Source organism: Diabrotica virgifera, chromosome 9, assembly GCF_917563875.1.
Source record: "Diabrotica virgifera virgifera chromosome 9, PGI_DIABVI_V3a".
NCBI lineage: Eukaryota > Metazoa > Arthropoda > Insecta > Coleoptera > Chrysomelidae > Diabrotica > Diabrotica virgifera.
In genome coordinates this window covers 142876234-142892201 of record NC_065451.1, presented here as the reverse complement: position 1 = coordinate 142892201, position 15968 = coordinate 142876234, and positions in this window count along the sequence as shown.

Sequence of the window (15968 nt, the reverse complement as noted above, 5' to 3'; positions counted from 1 at the left end):
AGTTGGTTGCAAATTGGTTGCAAATTGGTTGCAAGTTGGTTGCAAATTTGTTGCAAGATGGTTGCAAGTTCGTTACAAGTTGGGGGTTGCAAGCTAACATGTTTAAATATATTCAATGGCATTATCTCATTTTCACTTTCCACAGTAAACATCAATAAGTTTGATATTTCCTTCCTAACACTCCATTACTAACAAATATTCAACGCAGGCGCCCCAAAACCAACAAACCACTCGCAAACCCGTCCAAATACGTATTGCGAACCATCAAAGCATTTGTTGAAAAGCCGACAGAAGTTAGATCGTGGTGCGCCGTGTGCGAGCCGTTTGTGTGCCACTTGAAAACACGTACTAATCTAACAAATATGCTGCGCGCGAGCGGCTCGCACACCGAGCAGAGCGCATAAGTATACCCGCCTTAACGGAAAAACCTATTGAAATCGAGAACATTAACAATAACACTAGTGCATCGGAGAATATTAATATAATCTCCAATATTAAAATAAAAAATGGCAAAAGGATTCTATTTACTGATGAAAATGATGATTGGAATAAAGAAGTTGTGGGTGCAGTATCTAAAATACGCGGGGAAGGGGTGACTAAGGGATTATGTTTTAGTTGTACAAGAAACAGACGAGATTTTCAAATGCAAAACTTGTAAAACAAAAAAGAATTAAACAGTTGTTAGTTATTAAATCTACGCTTATTATTTACTTACTTCTTACTTCTGGGAATCTCACATCTATTTACTTACATATATTTACCTTTCTGGGAATCAAGTGTCCGTTGAAGAGAAAAAAATAATTATGTTAATTTATGTTATATTATTTATAGTACAGTATTATATTATTTTAATTTTTAATAACTTTCTCTGTCTCCCATCAGACATATGAGTTAAAATTGTTATTCCAGTAAAAACACAATTTATACTATATTCGCTCTCGCGAGATTTTTTTTGACACATTCGGAATAGGAAACATACAACACAAAAATTCCTACTTCACGCTATTAGCTGCTGAAATTAACTTAATCTTTCATTAAAAAAAGAAGAACTATTAGAAATAGTGGGAGTGTCTACTAATCTCATAAAATTTTGTGGAGTGTATTTCTACAAAATATTTTTATTTTGTACAATAAATAATGCTCTCATTTGTTATCAATACATTATAATGGTGTAAATAAATAATTATTGATTGGCGTAAAGTTTGTTATTTTTATGTCTGTTTACTAGTAATAATATTGGTTATGAGCAGGTGCGTTGGTTGTGCAGTAATTTTCAATCACTTCTGACAACTGAACTTTCCAAAAAAGAAATTACTAACGTCAGTGTCAAAGTGAATCTCGATAGAGCGAATTCAGTATAACAACGTTATTATCAGAGCACCTAATGTTCCTGGTGTCAGCAGTTATTCATCGATCGAGACGGACATTAACAAAATTTATTATGTTGCTTGCTTTGGTAAATAGTAGGGCTTCCAATCCCGCAATACAGAGATCTCGGTATTGCGTGATCCCACGTCATTTTCCAAGCCCGCGTGATGCGGGATTACAGGCACGGGATCCGCGGGATTTGCGGGACTGAAAAAAGGGTATATTACTGCTGTAGCTAAGCTCAAAATTATCAAAAAACATTCAAGGTTTTTTTGGTTTTATGGCATAGACTTGGGTGTCAATTAGCCAGTCACAACTTTTATTTTTTCTATTGATACATAAAGAAGGCAATATCATTCAAGGTTAGCTTCAGAATTAGCTTTGTCTTTGCGCTGTATTTTACAACGACGTAGAAATGTGACTGCACTACTGATTTATCTCCAAAAGCCTCGTAGTTACCAAGCGTCGTGTGACGATGAAACTTTTCATCTCCCACCGAAAAGTATACTTCGAAAAGAAATTAATGATTTTGTGATGGGAATGAACTTCAGCGTTTTAAATTCATCTGAGAGCACTGATGACGAAGAGGCTGATTAAGTAAGAAAGACGTGAGAAATAATGTAGAGGTTTCATCATCGGGTTCCGATCTTGATCTTACATTGCAACAGGAGTTAACTATATCGTGAGCATGTAATTTATTTACTTTGCCCGTCGCCATCTCTAGCTAATACACTTTAGAGTCTCGAGTCCATTAAATAGAAATGACTCTCTATGAATCTGGGGAGTCAATGGAAAATATCTTACATTAAATGTAAATTTTACATATAAAGCCTTAAAAGGAATACGGTCGACGTATGGAAGCCGAAAGGGCATTTTCTGCTGCTGGCTATATTGTGTTTAAAATACGCAGGAGTTTGGCAGATGACAGTTTAGATTTAGATATTGGCTTGTGTGTATAAAAATGAGAATGTAGTTTATACTCCAAATGTTGGAGTACATACTCCACGCGGTAGTATCTACTCTTATGTACGGTGAGTAGAAACTCATCACATCAACATGTTTTTATTCATATGAAATGTAGTATAAACTTATACTCGGTTTTTGTTCATACCATCCAATATGTTGTTTAACCTTTACAAACATTTTCAATTGAAAGCTTTAGCTAAATCAGTAACTGATAGCTGAGTACCTAATATAGCAACTAAATTCGTAAACTATATTAAAAGGTAAGGTAAACTATATTAATTTTCAGAATTGTTTTTGTTTCAGATGCCTAGAAATTACCAACGAAGACTGAGCGTCAAAAATGGTCTGAAAAATCTATGGTCAGCGCTCTGGAAGCATTAGAAAAAGGAACTTGTGAATTTCTATAAGCATCCAAAAAATATGGAGTTCCAAAATCAACATTGGAAAGAAGGTTCAAAGAAAGAAATAAATCCGCAACAGGTCATTCTCAATTACTTGGGAGCCGACTGCCTACATTTCCTCTAGAGTTGGAGCAGCAATTGGTAACATATGCAAAGAATATGGAAACTATGATGTTCGGTCTTACAACCCGTTCCATCCGTAACTTGGCATATCAGATGGCAGAGAAAAACAACAGCAAACATCATTTCAACAAAAACACCAAGTTGGCTGGGTGGGAATGGCTTCGCGCTTTTTTGAAACGGAATAAACTTTCGCTCCGTTTGCCTGAAGCAACATCAGCTGCACGTGCTCGGGGTTGTAACCTTCCGATGACCAACCTTTTTTTTTGTTACACGGATGACCAAGGGGGGGGGGATGACCCCAGGTCAAAAATGACAATTAACAAAAAAATGAAGTTTTTATTTTTTTTTAAATTTTTTTATGGCATGGACTTTATGTCAATCAGCCAGTCACAACATGAGTATTAGTGACATGTGTATGTTGAGTAAGTGTCTTGTTACTTTGCAAGGTCGACGTCATTAGCATAAAACTACTTGGAATTACACATAATCGACGGTATTCGACTAAACATCAACTTCAGAATATATTTTTTATTCGTAAAATACAGTAGAACGTCGATAATCCGGACGTCAAAAATCCGGACCGTCAATAATCCGGATTTGTATCTAGCAAAAATATCTGATTCCTTTAAAATAAATTAAGAACTTAGGTGCGAAAAACGAACCTCTACCGCAGTTCAAAAATATTTTACACATTTTTTAAAAGCCCAAATAATGTCTGATGTTTTTTACTGTACACATGCTGCTATTATAAATTAATTACAATACAGTGTTTAAACATAAAAAAAGTGTTTTGATTAATTTCACCTCTATTTTTAGACACTTTACTGTACAAGAGAAAACATACAATTTTAAAACGTTTGTTGTACTTTAATGTGTATACTGGCTTTTTTTTAGGTAATTTCGATATTCCGGATAATTTGATAATCCGGATGGGGTCCTGTCCCAACTAATCCGGATTATTGACGTTCTACTGTATAGGGAATTTTTTTTATTTCAAAATATGGGGATATCCAGAGTGATATTAAAGTCTAATAAAAAAATATTGAGTTAAAAATTGAAAATACTTTTGAATTTATTAAAGAAAAACATACCCTGGGTTCACAATTTCCCCCGCTTGGTCATCCGAAGGTTAACAAGGAAGCAGTTTCATCATTTGTTGACAGTTTGGAGCCTCTTCAAGAAAAAATGAACTTTCCACCCTCCAGTATTTTTAACGTTGATGAAACCGGGATTACAACAGTTCAAGGTCTTCCATCAAAAGTGATTGCTGTCAAGGGTAGAAAACAGGTCGGCACCCTAACATCTGCAGAACGAGGGGAGCTTTCTACTGCTGTAATCTGCATGAGTGCCAGTGGAATATTTGTTCCTCCTATGATCATAATTCCCAGAGTTCGTATGAAGCCGCAGTTCTCAGAAGGTGCACCGCCAGGAACCTTAGTCGTTACTGATAAATCTGGTTGGATGCAGCTTAACTTGTTTGAACAATGGTTTTACCATTTTCTTCATCACACTCAATCATCAATAGAAAACCCATCTCTCTTAATCTTGGACGGCCATAAAACCCATACATAAAATATTGCTATTATTGATAAAGCACGTGAAAATGGAGTGACAATAATTTGCGTGCGTCCTCATACGAGCCATAGGATGCAGCCCTTGCATGTTTCCTTAATGTATCCGTTAAGTACATTTTATACGAAAGAAATAGAAGTGTGGCTGAGAAATCATCCAGGGTGATGTGTAACTATCTCAGAGGTGCCTCACCTATTTGGAAAAGCTTACCTACGAGCATCTACTCCATTAAATGCCATTAATGGTTACCAATAAACAGGAAATTTCCCACTGAATCGTACTGTTTTTACAGAAGAGATATTCGCTGCAGCTTTGCCTACTGATCATGAGCCAAATATTGAAGAAAACATCCAGCCCCGAAAAAAGTCAATACAAAAATGACCAGCCTGTCGAAGAATAAGTTACTCCAGAAAGACAAAATAATGAATCTTCTAAAGATTTGCTTATGGGCATGCCCTCAACAAGCACTGGTTTAGGTCTAATTTCTCCGGAACAAGTTGTTCCCTATCCAAAAGCACAGCAAAAATAAATTAAGCAACAGAGTAAAAATAGAGGTAAAACTGTCATATTAACAAGCACACCTTATAAAGAAGACTTGGAGACATCTCTAGCTACTAGAAAACCGAAAGTTAATGTTAAAAATGTTAACTCAAAGACCAAGATTAAATCACTAAAGCAGAAAACCGTAAAAAAAGAAAATACTTCCAAGAAGGTTAAAAACATACAACCTGAAGATGAAAGTGACTGTAGTGTAGATGAGGAATGCTTCTATTGCAACAATAGATATTCTTCAAACAAAAAAGGAGAAGGCTGGATACAATCCTGCAATTGTAAAAAATGGGGACATGAAGCTTGTGCAGGAGCTGACAGCAATAATGATGTATTTATTTGCGAATATTGCAGATATGATTAAGTTAAGAAAAATGTTCGGTATTATTATTCCTATTAATATTTAAGCAAAATGTTTGGTATTATTATTCCCATTAATATTTAAGCAAAATGTTCGGTATTATTATTCCTATTAATATTTAAGAAAATTGTTCTGTATTATGATTCCTATTAATATGTGGTTTTTTGGGATTAACCCATCGTTATTTCTTATTTAGTTAATTGCTCTTTTTCGTTCCTTTTGAATTTTTGAGTTTAAGTTGTTGTATTTTGCATAAAAATAAAAAATATTAAACTTTCAAAAAAAGAGAAAATTATTAAAATAACAGAAAAATCCTATCCCATTTTACCCCCACGGTGTATCCCGTTTTACCCACACAGTGGGGGTAAAACGGGAAATTGTATTGGTGTCAAATTTTTGCATATAACTTTTTTATACATTTATAAAAAAAAATCTTTTTTGTGCATTTGATACAAAAATAATGAGTTTTCACTGTGCCAAAATATGAGTAGCCTCCAATACATAGTTTCGGTGTTATACAGCCTCAAACGTTAAGTATCCCAGTTTACCTCACCTTCCCCTACGTCCATAAAGTAACGCATAAATTCATTATTAGCTAAATAAACAACATTATTGGAAATTACCGAAACAGGTCGAATTTTGATCTTAATTTTGTATTTTTTCAAATTAAAATCTAATATACAAGGTGAACCACCTTAGTATAATGACGTCATCACCATTTTTTTAATGGAATCCCCATTTTTTTTTCAATTTATAGATTTCACTTGCTGAGCTGATTCCAAAAATGTATAACATGTTGCTTCAAATTGGTACAGAGTGGCAAAAATGAGTACGTCCATAAAGTAACGCATAAATTCATTATTAGCTAAATAAACAATATTATTGGAAATTACCGAAACAGGTCGAATTTTGATTTTAATTTTGTATTTATTCAAATTATATTCTAATATACAGGGTGGAGCACCCTAGTATAATGACGTCATCACCATCTTTTTAAATGGAATCTCCATTTTTTTTCAATTTATACCTAGATTTCTCTTGCTGAGCTGATTCCAAAAATTTATAACACGTTGCTTCAAATTGGTACAGGGTGGCAAAAGTGCAAAAATTCTTAGTTACTTACGAAATAGTAAATGAAAAATAAACGTAATAAACACATGAAGAGCGTAGGCGCAAAATTTTGTTCCAATGTTTTTTAAATGCATTCATTTTTTCGTATCCTGGGAAAACTGATAAGTATTTTAAACGCAGGACTATCTAGGAATTTTGGTGTTGGAAAGTCTACTGTATCAAACGTTTTTAAAAAGGTAAAATACCATCCTTATAAAGTACGTCTTATCCATGAATTAGATGAAGACGACTTTGACCGAAGAACTGAATTCTGCGAGCATATGATGAACCAACCTAACAATTTCACTGATAACGTTTTATTTTCGGACGAGGCAACGTTTTATTTGAATGGTCATGTTAACCGACAAAATCCCGTTATTGGGCAGATGAAAATTCACACTGGACGCAGGTGTCCCATACGCAAAGATCACAAAAAACCAACGTATGGGCTGATATTGTGAGAAATACAATCATTGGTCCATATTTTTTTGATCAAAATTTAACAGGAGCATTATATCTAGATTTTCTACAAAATACATTAATTCCTGATCTGATCCAGCTGTTTCCTGATACTCAAATACCCACTGACTTAGACCGCAGAATTTGGTTTTAACAGGATGGTGCACCGCCACATTTCCCAGCAAATGTGCGCGATTTTTTAAACAGAACTTTTCCACAACGCTGGATAGGAAGAAGAGGACCAATGGAATGGCCCCCTAGATCACCTGATCTGAACCCATTAGATTTCTTTTTATGGGGTTATTTAAAATCTAAAGTATAGACAAACCGACCTGACAATATCCTTCAACTACAAGACCGAATTCGGCAAGAAATACAGGACATAACACCCGCTGTGCTACAGAATATTAAAGACGAATGTAATGACCGATTCATTCATTGTCTAACGATGAATAGAGCACAATTTGAACATTTCCTTTAAATTTTTGTTTGTTTGTTTTTTCGGTACTGTATAACAGTATTTGTTTAAGAGAGAAAGGAGAAGTCCAAATCTAAACAATAAATCTGAAACTTCTCGTGGAATTACTTTCTGGTAACCTATTTATAAGGCAAGGGTGTGACCAATAAATAAGATGAAAGTGACTCTAAACTATGCAGTCACATTCTGTCTATTCGTCTAGAAAAAATTCCGACGCAAGTTGATTCCATGTACTCATATTTTGAGTACATGGAATCAACTTTCTTTTTTTTTTGTCCTAAACGAATAGACGGAATGTGACTGCATATTGTAGAGTCCCTTTCGTCTTCTTTATTCGTCGTCTCCTTGTCTTACAAATGAAAAAAAGCAGAGATTAAGGATTTTACTAGAAAGTGATTCCACGAGACGTTTCAGATTTATTGTTTAGATCTGGGACTTCTCATTTCTCTTTAATATATATGTCGCTACCGAGCTTCTGGTACGCATAATTATTTTCCTTTTTATTTTCATTTATTTCAATAGGCAGCTTGGTTTCGTTTCGATTCATAGGTGTTCATGCAGCCATACTAAAGAAGTCTGGAGAGACAGAATCGTACGAATGGGGATGGTGCATCACCTCTGAACCGAATTGAAACATATGTTGTATTCTATTCTAGTATTTTTTTAATTGTAAAATAATTGTATAACAATATTAAATATCATTTAATGTGCTTTATTACGTTTATTCTTTATTATTTATCATTTTGTAGAAAACTTGGAACTTTTCAATTTTTGTCACTCTGTATTCAACCTGTATATTATACACTTGCGATCATAAAAAGCGGGTCACTCGATGAATTATTCAAGTTAGATGTCTCGAATTTTCTAAACCTGTTGTCCGATTTGAGTGATTTTTTTAGTATGTTATAGCCTTATTCTTTAGCAATATCGCTTAAAAATATTGTTGCTAGACAGGTAAATTGTCATTGTATACCGGGTGTAACAATCATACTTTGTTTATTCGTCAAAGTTCGGAACACCCTGTGGAATGTTTTATACTAGATAAAATATTGAAATTAAAACCAATTGTAGCGTTAGGCTTTTTTAACATTTTCTTTTTTGATTTATTTGTTTATGTTGAATAATAAAAAAGTTAGGCACGTTAATAACTAGCCATGTTCTTCATCCATAAAGGGTGTTTCTAAATAAGTGCGACAAACTTTAAGGGTTAATTCTGCATGAAAAAGAATGACAGTTTACTTATAAACATATGTCCGCAAATGCTTCGTTTCCAAGATACGGGATGTTGAAGTTTTTCTTACAAACTGACGATTTATTTATTGCTCTAAAACCTGTAGAGATATGCAAATGAAATTTGGTAGGTTTTAGGAGGCAGTTATTCTGCATTTTTTGACATACAATTAATAATTCTATATTCACCATTGGCGTGCATACGGGTATAAACATTTTAGATACATCCCGTATGCAAGCCAATGGTGAATATAAAATTCTTAAGTGGCGTAAAAATCCGCCATAACTACCTACCAAATTTCATTGGCATATTTCAACCGGTTTTAGAGCAATAAATGAATCGTAAATTTGTAAGAAAAAATTAACATCCCGTATCTTGAAAACGAAGAATTTGCGCCATACGTATATAAAGCAAACGGTCATTATTTTTTTCATGCACCCCTTAAAGCTTGTCGCACTTATTTAGAAACACCCTGTATTGATGAAGAACATGGCTAGTTGTTAACGTGCGTAACTTTTTTTTATTATCCAACACAAACGAATAAATCAAAAAAGAAAATGTTACGAAAGCCTAAGGCTACAATCGATTTTGATTTCAATATTTTATCAATGCCAAAACATCCCACGGGGTGTTCCGAACTTTGAGGAATAAACACAGTATGATTGTTACACCCAGTATACAATGACAATTTACCTGTCTAGCAACAATATTATTATAGCCATATTGTTAAAGAATAAGACTGTAGCATACTAAAAAAATCACTCAAATCGGACAACAGGTTTAGAAAATTCAAGACATCTAACTTGAATATTTCATCGAGTGACCTGCTTTTTATGATCGCAAGTGTATTATAATTTAAAAAAGTAGAAAATTAAAATCAAAAACCGACCTGTTTCTTTAATTTCTACTAATGTTGTTTATTTATCTAATAATGAATTTATGCGTTACTTTATGGACGCACTCATTTTTGCCACCCTGTACCAATTTGAAGCGACAAACATTTTTGGAATCAGCTCAGCAAGCAAAACCTATACATTGAAAAAAAAATGTTGGCTCCATTAAAAATATGGTATGACTTCATTATACTAAGGTGGTTCACCCCTGTATATTAGATTATAATTTGAAAAAATAGAAAATTAATAAATCGACCTGTTTCGGTAATTTCCAATAGTGTTGTTTATTTAGCTCAGCGATACTCAAAGTGTGTTCCGCGGAACCCTAGGGTTCCGCGATACCCCTGTAGGGGTTCCGCGAGAATTTAGAAAAAAATTCAAAACACCTCTCTCTGGTCGACTTTTCTGACGCGGCATAGCACGATTCACGAGGCGTAGTCGAACCACAGGTCGAACTTAGTTGCCTCCTGTTGCCTCATACAATTTTACTAGCCTGTCACCGCCGATACACGACTTAGTGTGACCAAAGAATACCCCAACCAAGTTGGTTGGGGTATTCTTTGGTGTGACTTAGTCATAAGTCAGTAGTCGGTCGACAATTAGGTTTCGGAGCGATGAGTACCTACCTGCTAGAAAAAAAAGTGTTTATTTTTCTACTGCTGTATTCTGATTGTATCAGTTTTGTACTTTTGTTGTTTGTGATCATACGTTATTTTGTGGTTTTTAATAAAAAAGAATGGAACGTTGGCTTAAAGGCGCTAAACGTGATGCAAAAACATCTTCTACCGAAGCCGAATGTTCGAAAGCAGTACGCGCGGAGTATACAGCAATTACCGGTCAAGACGATTATGTAACGTCAAGTTCTACGGTTTCAAAGGCGAAAAAAGGAAGTATGATGACTCAATTTCGGATTTATTGATTCCAACGTCTAACCTATCTGCATTTTATGTAGTAAACTGTTTCCTAATAGTTCCATGGCACCTGCCAAGTTGCGCCGACATTTAGAAACTGTACACCCCGAGTCTAAAAACAAGAATAAAGAATTTTTTATACGTAAAAAGAACAGTTATTGGAAAGTCAAAAAACTATATTGCATGTAAAACAAACTTTCAATGAAAAGGCCACAGAGGCATCATATTTTGTTCTATCGCATTGCACAAGCAGGTGAAGCTCACAATATCGCTGAGAATTTAATAAAACCATGTGCGTAATGTGAGCTCCACACTCTCGCCGAAGTCGATCGAGATTCAACAAGTACGAGAGTGTAGACGGCTACCTTGTGTAACTTTGCCTCGCTTCGTTCTAATTCCGTTCTCTGTCGGTCTGACGCGTCCGAGTCAAAGGGTTCTCTGTCGGTCTGACGCGTCCGAGTCAAAGGGATCTTTGTCGGTATCGCACCGCTTGAATGTGTTCCTCGCGAAGTAGAACGAGTGTGTAGAGAGGCACTTCGGACTTCGGTCAACTTTGGCGAAGTAATTTCGCCGAGAGTGTGGAGCTCGCATTAGACATAACAAAATGCATGCTCTATGAAAAATCTGCAAATCATCTTTTTACTGTAGCGATTTCGAACAATACTGTTTCACGGCGTGTTCATGATCTGGCCAGCTACGTCAAACAAGAACTACCTAGTTACACGTCTACAAAAACCACGATTCGCCTTGCAAATAGATGTGTCTACTGATGTCGCTGGTCTGGCTATCTTGCTGGTTATCGTGAGAAATCCTTATGAAAGTTCTTTTGATGAAGACATATGCTTATGTGTTCACCACTGCCCACAAACAGAACAGGAAAGGAAATTTTTAATAAAATAATTATGTTTTTTGAGGAAAATAATCTCAGTTGGAACGATTGCATTGACATTTGTACAGATGGGGCCAAGGCGATGACAGGTAATACAGCAGGACTAGTGTCACGAATAAAAAATAAAGCTCCTAATTGTAGCTACAGCCATTGTATCCTGCATAGACAAGCACTTGCAATGAAACAAATGCCGTCAAATCTAAAATTAGTTATGGATGAATCAGTAAAAAGAATGAATTTTATCAAATCACGACCATACACTACCACCTATACCACTACATTCCCGATTGTTCTCATTATTGTGTGAAGATTATGGCAGCAAATATAAAACACTGCTGCTCCATACAGAAGTGCGATGGCTGTCTCGGGGTAAAACTTTAACAAGGCTATTTGAACTTAGAGCGGAGTTACAAATGTTTCTTTCAGATACTTATTTTAATTTGAAAGACCGTTTGTATGATAAAACTTGGTTGTTCCGACTGTCTTTTATGGCGGATATCTTTCAAAAACTGAACGATTTAAATTTATCATTGCAAGGTAAACAGACAACAGTGTTCCAGGCCTGTAACAAAATAACTGCCTTCAAAAGAAAATTAGATTTTTTTAAATTATTTGCGTCAGAAAGAAAGGAATAGAAAGCTTTACATCATTCAGTTTGTTAGCGATACGGACTCTGAAATATTCCAAGATGATGTATTTGAAGAATTTGTCAAATATCTAACTTCCATGCGTGGATCTTTTGAGAAGTATTTTCCCGAAGAACAGAACACAAAAATGAAACTGAATTCATGGAATCATAAACCCAACTTACAAAAGCCCGAAAATATGTCAAACGAGATATATACGAATCTCTTTTAGAAATGTCATCAGACACATTTATGGAGTCATTGTTTAAAACGACGTCTCTCAAAGATTTTTGGTGCAGAATCCGTGATGAATTTCCAATGCTTGCCAAAATGGCTCTGAATATTATTCTTCTCCCGTTCTTAACAATATATTTGTGCGAAACAGGATTCTCAACATATGCAGCCACGAAAACAAAATACCGCAATGGCGCAATAGACTGGACGCCGAACCTGATATGAGACTTCAAATGTCATCTATCACACCTGATATCAACCAATTGATGAAAAAAAAAACAGTTTCATACCTCCCATTAGTTAGATTATTTTTATTTTAATATTATATTCTATTATTATACTTGTTATGTAAGTAATAATAAGCAACTGTTACATTGCAATTTGCTTATTAATAAAAAAAAAAACTTTTAAAAACTATTGTTTTATTGTAGGGTTCCGTCAAGTATTTTGCTTTCCAAAAGGGTTCCGTCACCAAAAAAGATTGAGAAAGGCTGATTTAGCTAATAATGAATTTATTCGTTACTTTATGGACGTACTCATGTTTGCTACCCTGTACCAATTTGAAGCAAAATGTTATACATCTTTGGAATCAGCTCAGCAAGCAAAATCTATATATAGAAAAAAATGGAGATTACATTTAAAAAATGATGATGACGTCATTCTACTAGGGCGGTTCACCCTGTAAAGTAAATATAATTTGAAAAAATAGAAAATTAAAATAAAAATTCGACCTGTTTCAGTTATTTCCAATAATGTTGTTTATTTAGCTAATAATGAATTTATGCGTTACTTTTTGGACGTACTAATTTTTGCCACCCTGTACCAATTTGAAGCAACCTGTTATACATTTTTGGAATTAGCTCAACAAGCGAAATCTATAAATTGAAAAAAAAATGGAGATTCCATTTAAAAAAAATGATGATGACGTCATTATACTAGGGCGGTTCACCCTGTAAAGTAAATTATAATTTGAAAAAAAAAGAAAATTAAAATCAAAATTCGACCTGTTTCAGTTATTTCCAATAATGTTGTTTATTTAGCTAATAATGAATTTATGCGTTACTTTTTGGACGTACTTATTTTTGCCACCCTGCACCAATTTGAAGCAACATGTTATACATTTTTGGAATCAGCTCAGCAAGCGAAATCTATAAATTGAAAAAAAAATGGGGGTTCCATTTAAAAAAAATGGTGATGATGTCATTGTACTAGGGTGGTCCACCCTGTATATTAGATTATAATTTGAAAAAATAGAAAATTTAAATCAAAATTCGACCTGTTTCGGTAATTTCCAATATTGTTGTTTATTTAGCTAATAATGAATGTATGCGTTACTTTTTGGACGTACTCATTTTTGCCACCCTGTACCAATTTGAAGCAACATGTTATACATTTTTGGAATCAGCTCAGCACGATTTAATTGAAAAAAAACGGGGGTTCCATTTAAAAAAAATGGTGATGACATCATTATACTAGGGTGGTCCACCCTGTATATTAGACAAGAGTAAAAAACCGCTATACGCCGTAATAATGAGTGGCGCACACAATATTCCAGCTACAAAAGAGCTGATATGAACATTACGTGGGGCGATAATGTATATTCATTTTGATGGAAAATAAAATTCTAGTTATATTTTAAAAGATTTTTCCATAACTATTTGCTAAATTTGAAGTAAAACGCGCTACAAAAGGATAACTTTGACACAATTTGCATTTGAAGCTATTTTGTGGCGCGTTTTACTTGAAATTTAGCAAATATTATGGAAAAGTCTTTTAGAATAAAACTAGAATTTTATTTTCCATTAAAATGAACATACATTATCGCGCCACGTAATATTCATATCAGCTCTTTTGTAGCTGGAATATTGTATGCGCCACTCATTTTTACGGTGTATAGCGGTTTTTACTCTTGTATAAGGAGTTTTTCAAAGTTATTTATGAATTAAATGTATGAAGTTGAATGCAATGTTTATCAAATACACGTTAAGCTTTATAAATAGTGTCGCATGTAGGGATATTATGCGCCACTGGCGAGAACTTCCGTTCTCTGTTAATAAGTTTTTAACGTACACCATATAAAAAAACACCGCTAACTTACATTATTATGCTTACAACTGGATTTTTCCATTTTTTTTTTTTCAAAAAAATTTATTGATTTTTTAACCTTAACTTTTTTATTTTTTATATTAGGTTTGTTAAACAAATATTTTGTAGGTTTTTATAATAGACCAGGGCGCATCTGTAAAAATATTAGTACAGAAATTGCTTGAAAATAAATCAAATAATAATATTTGAGTTATCCTCCCTCTCAAAAAGGTCCGGAACATTGTTTAAATAATCAAAATGTCAAAAAATTAAGGAAAAATTCGACTTTTTTCTTGGTTTTTTGATTATAACTTTAAAAGTATTCATTTTCGAGAAAAGTTGTACTGACATAAAAGTTGCGTAATTAAATTTCCTACAATATAGAATTGGTTAGAAATTTAAGAAATAGTCACCCTTGTTGCAAAATAGCAATAATTGTGGAAAAAACATACAAAAACAAGTATTCGCATTTTACGTTTTTCAACCATTTGTGCTACACTTAGGACCTTCATATTTCACCCTAAAAAATTATATGATACATTAAAACAATACTGTAGATTTAATTAACATCGGTTCAATAAATTTTGCAAAATAAATTTTAAATGTTACAGGACTGAAAATAAAGCAGATAGCAAGTTGAAAAATTTTTTGCATATAGAAGTGTACTGTACCTTTCATTTGCAATTTGCAAAATTAAAATCGCTTAACACCACGGCGTCAGGAATTTTTTTAAATAAACATTAATTATTGGTGCTACGCGCAGGACAGCGGATAGGTTGCTCTGATTGGGCATTCCAATGACCTTTGATAATGATTGATACATTTTAATTTTTATGACATTTCGATATAAATAAATAAATTTGTTTATTGCAAAATAAAAACACATACTCTATCCTTTGAAACAACACTTTTTTTAGCAAAAACTTTATTTGTTCATATATTTTAACTTAAATAATATAAGTTTATTATTTTTAAACATATGCAATTGTTTAAACAAAATTTCACAAACAATAATAAAATTAGTTTGATTTTTGTGGAATTAAAAAATTAAAATACAACAAAATATAGAGTAAGAAAATAATATATTAGATAAAGATTGGAAGAAATTTTGGTGGAAACCAACCTGTGTGAATCGAACACCGCTGTCCTGCGCGTAGCACCAAAAATTATTGTTTATTTTAAAAATTTTCTGACGCCGTGGTAATTAATCTATTTTAATTTTGAAAATTGCAAATGAAAGGTACAGTACACTTCTATAAGCAAAAAAAAATTCAACTTGCTATCTGCTTTATTTTCAGTCCTGTAACATTTTGAAAAAATGAATTTTTTTGCGAAAGCTGTATTGCAAAATTTATTTTGCAAAATCTATTGAACCGATCTTAATGAAATTTACAGTATTGTTTTACTGTATCATAAAGTTTTTCTGGGTGAAATATGAAGGTCCTAAGTGTAGCATAAATGGTTGAAAAAGGTAAAATGCGAATACTTGTTTTTGTATGGTTTTTTCGCAATTATTGCTATTTTGCAATTGCAATTCTATATTGCAGTAAATTGAATTACGCAACTTTTATGTCAGTACAACTTTTCTCGGAAATGAATACTTTTAAAGTTATAATCAAAAAACGAAGAAAAAAATCGAATTTTTCCTTCAATTCTTGACATTTTGATTATTTAAACAATGTTCCGGACCTTTTTGAGAGGGAGGATAACTC